Source organism: Bubalus bubalis, chromosome 21 (genome assembly GCF_019923935.1).
Source record: "Bubalus bubalis isolate 160015118507 breed Murrah chromosome 21, NDDB_SH_1, whole genome shotgun sequence".
In the NCBI taxonomy this organism is placed as follows: domain Eukaryota; kingdom Metazoa; phylum Chordata; class Mammalia; order Artiodactyla; family Bovidae; genus Bubalus; species Bubalus bubalis.
In genome coordinates, this window is record NC_059177.1 from 39,593,130 (window position 1) to 39,604,118 (window position 10,989).

At 41.8% G+C, this 10,989-nt stretch overlaps 1 protein-coding gene across 2 annotated transcripts in view; it reads right to left on the reverse strand.

Annotated features, from left to right (window-relative positions):
• The window catches only part of PTPRG (protein tyrosine phosphatase receptor type G), a 786,384-nt gene that overhangs the window by 601,583 nt on the left and 173,812 nt on the right, over nucleotides 1–10,989 (reverse strand). The window lies entirely within an intron of this gene.

Here is a 10,989-nt window from a genome sequence, read left to right on the forward strand (position 1 = left end):
CTAATGGGGCCACATGACTCCACCCAAACACAACTGTCTCATAAAAAAAAAAAAAAAAGGGGGCAGGAAGACTAGGAAAATGCTGCTGCTGCTGCTGCTGCTGCTAAATCACTTCAGTCATGTCCAACTCTATGTAACCCCAAAGACGGCAGCCCACCAGGCTCCCCCGTCCCTGGGATTCTCCAGGCAAGAACACTGGAGTGGGTTGCCATTTCCTTCTCCAATGCATGAAAGTGAAAAGTGAAAATGAAGTCGCTCAGTCGTGTCCGACCCTCAGCGACCCCATGGACTGCAGCCTACCAGGCTCCTCCATCCATGGGATTTTCCAGGCAAGAGTACTGGAGTGGGGTGCCATCGCCTTCTCCGAGGAAAATGCTGTGATCACTTTAACTTCTGACATGGTCTACTGTGAACAACTTTCCCTTTCTCATGGAATAATCTAAAGTAACTAAAGGCAAACCCGGCAAACTGACAGCCACTACATACAGAACACCATGTTCAATGTTTCATGTACGCCGATCAGTTCCAATATTTACAAAAGGAAAAGGACAGGTGACAATCCAAGCTCTACTTCTCTCTTTAAAAATGTTAACATCAAGTCATACAGAACCATATGACAATAGTTGGCCCAAGACACAGTTTCAGGACTCTCCACCAGCATCCCCACCAATCACTAATCTTCCCTCAGCTGGGAGGCCAATTGTTCCTGCTCCTGTGTCTTATTTTCAGTAAGTTACTGTGTGAGTGAGTGAGTTTGCAAACCCTTTAGGAAACATCTAGTGTATAAAACAACAAGATACCCCCAATATATATATATGTATGTCTGTATACAGCTAACTTAGAGATCATCTTAATCAAACACATACTAATGTGCTAAGCACCATTTTTAATCCTTTCACCTTTCAATTCTCACAATATCCCTAAAAGTAAGCACCACTGTTCAACCCATTTTAGATGACCAAAACGGAGGTTTAGAGGTTAACTGATGTGCTCAAGGTAACATTGGTGAAAAGGACATGGCAAAGTCATGCCCAAGTCCAGGACAGCACAGTAAGTAAACTGTTCAGGACTCTATACTTCAATCTTCTCCAGTCACCCATTCTTCTAAGAGTAAGAATAAGCTAAGTCAATATGAAAGACATGAATGCTTTCTAACAGAGTGAAAGAAGGAAGTGAGGATAGGGATAAGACTGAAAGTACCATAAGTCAACAGAAAAGGGGGAAAGTAATGAAAATATCACAAATAGTTCAACTACAACCTTGTAAATGGATTCACCTTTGGACTAGCCATCCACACTGCTGCTGCTACTGCTAAGTCACTTCAGTCGTATCCAACTCTGTGCGACCCCATAGACGGCAGCCCACCAGGCTCCCCCGTCCCTGGGATTCTCCAGGCAAGAACACTGGAGTGGGTTGCCATTTCCTTTTCCAATGCATGAAAGTGAAAAGTGAAAGGGAAGTCGCTCAGTCGTGTCCGACTCTTAGCAACCCCATGGACTACAGCCTACCAGGCTCCTCCATCCATGGGATTTTCCAAGCAAGAGTACTGGAGTGGGGTGCCATTGCCTTCTCAGCCATCCACACTAGTGTAAAGTAAATAAAACTCAGGCATTGTCAGTCTCCATGGTGTGACAATGCCTCACAAAGAGCTGATGAGAAAAAATTATCCCAAACGTGGAAATAAGGTAAAGAGAATGCAGCATGTCCTTTCAATGTCACTGGAGTTGTATTTAACAAAGTCATCTCAAAATTATTTAATTTCTACAGGAAGGTATCATTGTTTGACTTGCTAGTCACTACAATTAAAGACCAGGCTCAGTGAAGTTACAGATTAACCTGTAGATTGGGAACCAGTTTCAAGAAAGACAAACAGGTTATGGTTTTATAACTCTGTAGGAGACTGACTACTATTGAATCAAAGCTAGCAATCACATTTTCACTGTGAGCTACAAAAACTGCTTCCAAATGCCCTTCCAACCAGCTTGGCCATATTACTATCTCATTAATTATTTGAATTTTATACGTGTTAATTCTGCCTGAGTAAGAGTCATGGTTTTAACTTTTTAAATTAACATCATAATTCGATACTGCAATGCCTTAAACCACTTTTCTGAGTAGCTAGGACTCCAAGCACCTCTTTCCTCTCTTCTATTTCCAAACTACTGTAAATAGAAACATGCCACAGAAAATTAAAATTAAATTCTACACCTCAATCTTAGTATGTGGAACACCTTAATACATCAGAATCTCAGGGAAAATAAGACAGTCTAATAGAGAAGATTTCTAGCCATGCAAAAAAATATGAACAATCCTAATTTAAAGACAACAGAATTCAACCACTAGCCTTTAATAGATTATAAAATGGTCTTACAAACACCTTATTCATCCCAAGTAGAAAACTGTCTACTTACAATCATGTTTAGCAATATGATGGTACTTTCTATTTAATGGTTGTATAGTTTCAATACAAAAACCCTTAATACAAGTGAGATCAGGTGGCACATTCCCTTAAAATTATTCATCCAACTTTTCTTGCTACAGTCTAACAATGAATGGTTTTTAACCATTAATCCATGTACATCTCTACCCATGGTGGGGGTGGGGCTAAAAAAAAAACCAAGTCATAAATCAAGAGATCCTTTCACTTGAAAGGGATTTTAAACAGCAGACAGAAGGATAACCAGATGCCCAGAAGACACGGCCACTACACATAAGCCACAGTAATGAAACTTGGCTGCAGTTTGAAGATAAGAACTACAGCTCCTCTCAGATTTATGTTACAAGGTCATAGAGGATGATGATTCACTGGAAATATTTAGGTTAGATTAAATGTGTGGGCAAGGCCTGCCCTCCACCACCCACCTCAGCCACAGTCATAAACTTTTGGCTCTTCTCCAGCTAAGATTCAACAGTGCCTTATTTGATACCAAGAAGGCAAACACCCAGCGTTGCCTCTTCCATGTGCCCATCCTAAAGGCAAGGCAGGCAGTGCTCGCATTTCACGGCACAACTGGATTCCAGAAAGAAAACAAAATATCCCAGACTGTAAGCAGACATCACTAATCCACTGGAAGTAACCCTCAGGATAAAATATGCCACGTTAAAGTCAGGACTTCCCGGGAGGTTGGCGGGGGACCAACACACTGAAGTCATGTGCGCTGATCAGTGATCAATCCAGGCAACAGCAACAAAAGGTGGAGGACAGAGAATCAAGTCTTCAAAAGAGAATATAATCATCAGAGGGGAGAACAGTGTGAGAAATCTGTCCACTCAAGTTTAAGACTGGTTATACAGCCATAGTAATCAATACTGTGGTATTAGTAGCCAGAGAGACGCATAAGTCAATGGAACAGAAAAGAGAACAGAACCCATAGAGAGACCGGCACCGTGCAGTCAATGATTTTTGACAAAGGAGCAAAAGTAATTTAATATAGGAGGCATAGTCTTTTTCAAAAAATAACATTAAATAAACTAGATGTGCATATGATAAAGGAAAATAGGAGGTGGAAGAACTGAGAAGGAGGAAGAGAAGGGAGAAGGAGGAGGAGGAAGGGAAGGAAGAAAAGGGAGGAGAAAGTAGAACAAAAAGAAGCATCACAGGGACCTAAATCTCATACTTTGTACAAATATTAACTCAAAACAGATCATAAATTTTAACATTAGATATAAAAATATAAAACTTTTTAGGGGGTAGAATAAGAGATGATCTTCTGGACCTGGAGCTTAGTGAAGAGTTCTTAGATATGATACCAAAAGTAGGATTCAAAGATGAGTAAGTTAAACTTCCTCAATATTAATTAAGAGCATCTGCTCTACTAAGGGGCTTGTGGAAAGGATGAGGGGACAGGTAACAGAGAAAAAATATTTGCAAACCACATACAACAAGGGACTAGTATCTGGAATATGTATACAGATGCTCAAGACCCAATAGGAAAAAAAAAAATCCAATTAAAAAGTGAGCAAGGGACACACAGATATTTCACCAGAGGATAGCAAATGAGCGCATGAAAGGATATTCAATGCCATTAGCCATAAGGGAAATGCAAATTACAGCCATGATGAGATATCACTCCATACCTGCTGGAAAAGCTAAAATGAAAAACAGTGACAACTCTGAGAGCTGGTGGGGATGCAGGAACCACAGATCTCTCACACACAGCAGGTGGGGATATGGGATGGTCCAGGTATTGTTGGAAAACAGTTTCTCAGTTTTGTTAAAATATAAATAAATATATTTACCATTTGTACTTGTGTGTTTAGGCCAGAAAAGTGAAAACTAATGTCCACAAACATCTGTACACAACTATTAATAATTAACTTTGTGCAGAAGACACCAGGAATTAGGCAAAAAAAAAAAAAAAAAAACACTTCTGTAAAAGGTGAATGTCTATACAAATGTGGGTATATCTGCATGAAGGAATACTGCTCAAAAATCAATGCACACAACAACCTGGATGGTGATCAGGGACATTATGCTGAGTGACAAAAGCCAATTTCAAAAGGTCCCTTCTATACGATTCCAGACGTGTAACATTCTCAAAATGACAAAACCATGCCAAAGTACAAACAGAGACATTGGTGTATAGTGGTCAGCATAGCTGCCTTCCAGACATAAAACAGATTAGTGGACTGGGGATGGTGGGGGAGGACAACTGTGTGATTATAAAGGGATAGAATGAAGATCTTTGTGATGATGAAATCATTCTGTATCTTATTCCAGTAGTATTTACAGCAGTCTGCACTGATAAAATACAGAGAACTATATACACACTTGTACCAAGGTCAAATTCCTCTTTTTGATATTGTAACTATAATCATGTAAGATTGAACCAATGGACGAAACCTGGTGAGGAATACACATAACCTCTCTGTACTGTTTTTACACTGTTCTGTAAACCTGCATTGATTTGAAAACTGAATGCTTTTGTGTTTAGCGTGTGAACACTTTTAACAGATCATCTAACGATGGCCACTCTTTTTGCTTTTTAACCAACCCATTTTGGTAACTCCACATGGAAGTAAGGAAATCATATCAGGCAAAATGTATGTTGGGGACCAATGAGACCATGAGAGTTTTCATTTTTCTTGTTCTCCCCAAAATGTAAACATATCCTATTTACAACAGTAATAGCAAGGAGTCAGGACGGGGAAGAGAACAGACATTTAGCAACTCCATGGAAATACATTCTCACAGATAATCCAACCATGAAAATCAATGACGCTGTAATAGGAAAAAAGTAGAGAAGCCACCATTACTTTGAATTTTCTGTTGATCATCTGACAAAATACTGGAAATAAAATAAGAGGGTGACAGATTAACAGGCCTTTGAACAATGTAACAATGAAAGGATGCATTATATAAATTTCTACCACAGAGACACTTCTTGAAAAGAAAGAAGAAAGGAAAACAAGCAAAGATCTAAATATCTGGCCTAGATTGAATACTGAATAGTTTTAATACAGGGACATGTTACAAAACCAACTCTTATCCAAATTTGCCCAACCCCATGAACCCTCTCCCCAAATCTTTAAATTCCCATTTCTATCCCCCAAATCATTTAATTAAAACAATGCTACTATCTGCAGGCTAGCACCTTTACACACTTAACATACTAAGTATCTGTGTGCCAGAGAGCAAACTAAATCCTTTTTTAAGACACCTAAGTTTTACATTTTAACCAAAATAGATATTAAAGAATTTACTATTATTAATTCCCCAATCACATGATCACACTAACAGGTTCACTCTGAAGTTGTTCACTCTTCACTTTGTGAGTTCACTCAAAAAAAAATGCTCCAAATGCCCAATGCTCATCCCAGCAAGTGGGATGAAGGCTCATGTGTCCTCCACCTTCCTCACCCGTCTTCCTCCTCCAGGTCAGAACCCATGTTCACTGGCCTGAATCCATCCTCCATCACTCAGCTGTGAGCTTCAAAGAGGCTGCCTTAAATCTCAACTCTGGGTAACGTGGTCCTAACAGTTCTATCACTATCTGCGGGTTTGGATGGCAGACTTTGTATAGCTCCATTTTGCCTCCTCGAAAAGAACATCTCTGGGGAAAAAACAGATGGCAGAGCAGAAAGATGGAAACCATTAGCATTCACAATGAACAGTGGCTGGCCACTGATTACCTGGAAATCTACCACCTCTGGATATCTAGTATGAATGGTAACATATTTCCATATTTTCTCACTGCTTAGGGTTGAGTCTCTCCTGACTTTTAGCCGAGAGCATTCTAAGTGATACTTGGGTCTTACTTACAGGACAGCCCTATGGGCTGGGGACAGAAGTGTGTGTGCTGTGAGTATTAAGAGAATCAAGTACACAGGACATGGTTTTAGAAAAAGAGAACACAAAATTGGTCCTAAAATATATTGCTTTTCTTTCTGATCTTCAATGACTGCGTGATATTCCATCCTGTGGACAGTCAAGCCCCACAGCCAGCTGATATGTTGCTTTGTATGAGGAACTCCAGACACTTCTCTGCTATTTGCCAGGATAAAGGCCCAATAACTTCACTCATTAATGATGTACTGATTCTTGAGTTTGTAGGCACATATACATTTACAGGAAGCGCTAACCAAAATTCTCAGAAGCCACTGCATGCTTAAGCTCACTACCACATCTGAAATGGTTACCAGGATAATCAAGTCTGAAGACACTACCTACAGTACCTGCAATCCTAACGCAGGCATCCAACCGGAAGAGAGACCCACGCTCCCCGAGCCCCGGACAGTGGCCAGTAACCAGAAACAGAAATGTGCGATCATTTCAGCTAGCAAAGAATCCAGACCAGAGGGCAAGTTTTGGTACAAATTTATCACGCTTGGCTGAATTTACAATGTAGTTGAAAGGCCAGAAGAAGTTAAATAATCCTGTAAGACAATCACCAGAGAGATGTCTGATTAAGTGCCTAGCAAACAGAATAGACAGTAAATTAAAACTACGAGCAGGAAGAGTGAACTTACAGAGATCCCAGGTAAAATACTTAAATAATCAAGGCCAACACAGCAGAAACAAGTGACACATCTAATAGGCTAAGTTATAGCAGCCAGTGTCTGGCAAATAGATACTTCAAAAGCCTCTAATTGCATTTTCCAATGACTGAGATTAATCTACAATTAGAGACCAGCATTAGAAATCTAGACGTACAGGTGTCTCTCCCAGTGTTTTTAATAAACTCAACTAGTGTTGACTTTGTGCCCACCATGTGCTATGGATACAGCAGTAAAAAGTCCCTAGCAGGGATTCAGGATGGTAGTAGCCCTTAAAATGGAAAGAAGGGACTAGAAAGAGGAAGGAATGGGGCTTTCTGTGCTGCTGCTCTTGCTTAGTGGCTAAGTCGTGTCCAACTCTTTCAGAACCCTGTAGACTGTAGCCCGCCAGGCTCCTCTATCCATGGGATTTCCCAGACAAGAATACTGGAGTGGGCTGCCATTTCCTTCTCCAGGGGAGCTTCTCAACCAAGGAATCAAACCCGTGTCTCCCGTATTGGCAGGCAGGTTCTTTATCACCAAGTCACTGGTGGCTGGTTATATGGGTATATTCAGATTGTGATCATGTGTTGAGTTCACTGTAATACGTAAACTTTTACATTTGCCTGCTGCCATTCAATAAAAATGAATGGAATCATGGCACTTGTACTCTAAGGAGGTTGGAGGTGAGGGGACAGAGGAAGAGATAGAAATAAGTTAAATAGATAGAATGCCAAAAGAAGCTCAGGAGGATAAAAGCACATCAGAGAGAGGAAATAAGACAACTGGGGAGTGGCTGTAATTTGAGATGGAGTGGCCAGAGAAGGCCTTCCAAACACAGGTTGCTGTTGTTTAGTGGCTGACTCGTGTCTGACTCTGTGACTGATGCCATGGACTGCAGCACGCCAGACCTCCCTGTCCTTTACCATCTCCCAGAGTTCACCCAAGTTCATGTCCCTTGAATCAGGGATGCTATCCAACCATGTCATCCTCTGCCGCCTTCTCCTTTTGCCTTCAATCCCAACATGGGACACCCAAACAAAGACCCACAGGTAGTCCAGAAGAAGCCATGCAGATCTCAGTGGCAAAGATCATTCCAGGCTAAAGGAAAAGCAATGACAAAACACTGAGGTAGGAGGGTGCTTGGGGCACGTGATGATCAGTGAGTGAGGCCAGTGTGGCTGGAGCAGAGTGAGGTGGAGAAGTAAGGGCGGACGGCGGGGAGTCAAAGAGGGGCTGGGGACCGGACGGCATAGATGCTTGATGCTCATGGTAAGAACTGTCGCTTGGAAGAGGGGTGTCGTTCAGAGGAGCGACAAGATCTGAGTTGATGTTTAAACAATACTCTGCTTGCTGTGATTCCAGATACACAGACACCCTTTTGCTTTTTAATAATGCAGATCAACTTTCACTGTGACAGCACCGGACACAAGAGAGTGCTCACGAGAAACACAAAGCCTCCCGTTTAGAATCCTTTCCTTCAACCCACTTATTTATCCACTTATCTGCTAAGGGAGAATCAGAGAACCAACACCAAAGCACGTGTTTTCTGGTTTGGAGTTTTTATTTTTTTTCTACTACACTTCTTTTTGTAACCAAGCAAACTGCTAGCTTGCAGTTTTCCTCCTTTCAGTCATTCCACAAGTATTTACAGAGGCCCTACTATGTGTCTGGCAGGAGGGAATTAGATAGCAGAGGCTGGCCCTCAAAGTCAACAACAGGCCATCATGATCCAAAGAGTCAAGAGTCATGTTACCAAAAGGGTAGGTGCATGGGAGGAGCCATGACTCTAAATTTGAGGAAGAAAAGAAGGCTTCCTGGAGGAAGTTAAGAGCCAAGGGAAGGCCAATGCAACAAATGGTGTGGTGCAAGGGAGACCAGAAATGTAACAAAGTCCATGGCTTGGCACACAAGTGATGAACCCGAGTGATGACACTTCCAGCTGGACTACCATTGGAAATGCAAAATCTCGCCTCTTATTCACCGACCCGTAACATGCTGGAGAAGTTCACTGTGGATTTTTGAAGCATCTTTGTCTAGATGATTCATAATTCGCATGGACTCTCAAGGAGTAAGACCTCTAATCCTGATTCCACTAATTTAGAAATTGTGATTCTTTGGGGGGCAATGATTAGCTTGGCTTTGTGTAGGAAAAAGATTGGCAATCCAAATTAAAACAAGCATGATAAACTGGGTTAGGAAACCAGCTTGATGTATTTTGATATACTTCAGACACATAAACCAGCAAGTGAAACAGGTGCCAGGCAAGACACATGGTCTCTCAGGCCCATACGTTGGCCAGAGAGACACTTCAGTAGAGCAGGGTTTCTCGATTTGGGCACTTATGACATTTGAGGTAGGCTAATATTTCACTGGGGACTGTCCTGGGCGTTGTGGGATGTTAAGCAGCATTGATAGTCTTGAAGCATTAGATTTAGCAAGCCCCTCCCCCCAAGATAAAACAATCCAGAATGTCTCCAGACATCACCAAATGAGTAACAAAATCACCTCCACTGGAGACGCACTGCAATAATGAGGAAGCAACAGACATCTTGGAGTTTTTGAAGGAATACAAGAGAGAAGAGAAGCAAAAAAGGAAAGAACTTGCTGTTCCCCCTGCCCCATAACACTTTTCTGTCATTCAATAAAGATCCATCAAAGTGATGATCAGAAAGAGTCTTCCCTGGCAGGTCCACTGGCTAAGACTCCATGCTCCCAGTGCAGGAGGTCTGGTTCGATCTCTGGTTAGGGAACTAGATACACAGGATCTTTAGTTGTGTGAGGCACACAACTAAAGATCCTGTGTGCCTCAACTAAGATCCGGCATGATCATAAATAAATTAAGTTTTTTTCCTAAAAAAGTGATGATCAGAGAAACTCAATTGTTAGCTCCACCTTCCCCAAGCCTCACACACCGACTCAGTTTCAGAAACAAGACTTGATGAACACACAACTACTCTGAAGAGAAAAATGGCATGAGAAGAAGATAAAAAGGGTAAGGGAACAAAATGGAGAAAGACGGACCACTGTAGAGATTTATTCCACCCCTTTCTGGTTCCCTCTCTTGACCACTACACCAAGCCTGCCACCAAAGCGCTGACCTCAGGTTGCACCACAGCTGGATCACGGAGACCTAAGCCTATAGCAACCACAAAGCACAAAGGACATGAGCTCTTGAGGACACCACTCCCAGCAGCTTTCGTAGGAAAAGGCCGCCATACCTCAGTCACCCCCACAACTCCAAGGTCAAGGCCCCTTGATGAATGCTTGAGAACTCTGGGACTCTTTTCCTTTTATTCAAGAGTCTTGCCTGGATTACACTTTCCTATACAACACTAGTGTCATATACAACACCAGTGAACGAAGAAATTATTTTCCCAAAGTGTGTATGAGTCATACTCAATTGCCCTTTGTCTCTCTCCATGGTAAGATTTTATGGTTGAACAGCAGGCAAAGCAACATAACAGTACATATATGGAATCCATGCTGTTTGTGAAAGCTTTTACAAGAGTTAAAACAGACATCTTTGCCTAAAATGAGGCTTAGGGATTTCTAGAATTTTCAGTAAAGCCAGGTTGATGGCTGCTATCTGTACCATTTAGGAGGGATCGCTAGAGACAATTTATAAAACCAATAAAGCTGTAACAGGTAAGCCTTCAGTGTTGATTATTTATCCCCATTCAACTTAAGACCCAGGCTTCAAATTAACTGCACACATCACAATTCAACAACTGCTCCCAGTCAATAGTATTGAATTCCATGTTTCTATTACAAATGGACCAGGATGAGAGGGACAGAGCATCGGGCCAAAAGGACATCAAAACCTTGCTGCAACTCCAGCTCTCAGGACTTCCCCGGGGCGTCTGGTGGTTACGACTGGTCACTTTCACTGCAGGGGGTGCACGATCAATCCCCAGTAGGGGAACTAAGATCCTACATGCTGGGCCTTGCAGCCTTTGAAAACAAAGAAAAGAAAAAAGAAAATCCAGCTCACCCAGGCAAGCTCAGCTGTCC